The sequence below is a fragment of the Pterocles gutturalis genome, unplaced genomic scaffold, assembly GCF_000699245.1.
Source record: "Pterocles gutturalis isolate BGI_N339 unplaced genomic scaffold, ASM69924v1 scaffold5097, whole genome shotgun sequence".
Lineage (NCBI taxonomy): Eukaryota > Metazoa > Chordata > Aves > Pterocliformes > Pteroclidae > Pterocles > Pterocles gutturalis.
The window spans coordinates 3315-3570 of NW_010115125.1; positions in this window are offsets into that span (position 1 = coordinate 3315).

Here is a 256-nt window from a genome sequence, read left to right on the forward strand (position 1 = left end):
CACTATTTTTAGACGGCGCCAGGACACCTCTTCCTCCTCCCTTTAAAGGCACCATAGGGGCAGAGCTGCTCACTGCCGCCCATCCTCGTTGCCTCGTGGCTTTGCTGCTTTTTGGAAAGCATCCCTCCAGGGAGAAGGCTCCCCCCGGCATCCCCTCCCACTTTCTCCACCCCATTGGTGGCCAGGAATCCCCACTATGTCCCTTGGGCCCCTGGCTGTGGCTGAGTGTTAAATATAGGCTGTTATCTCACTCCTC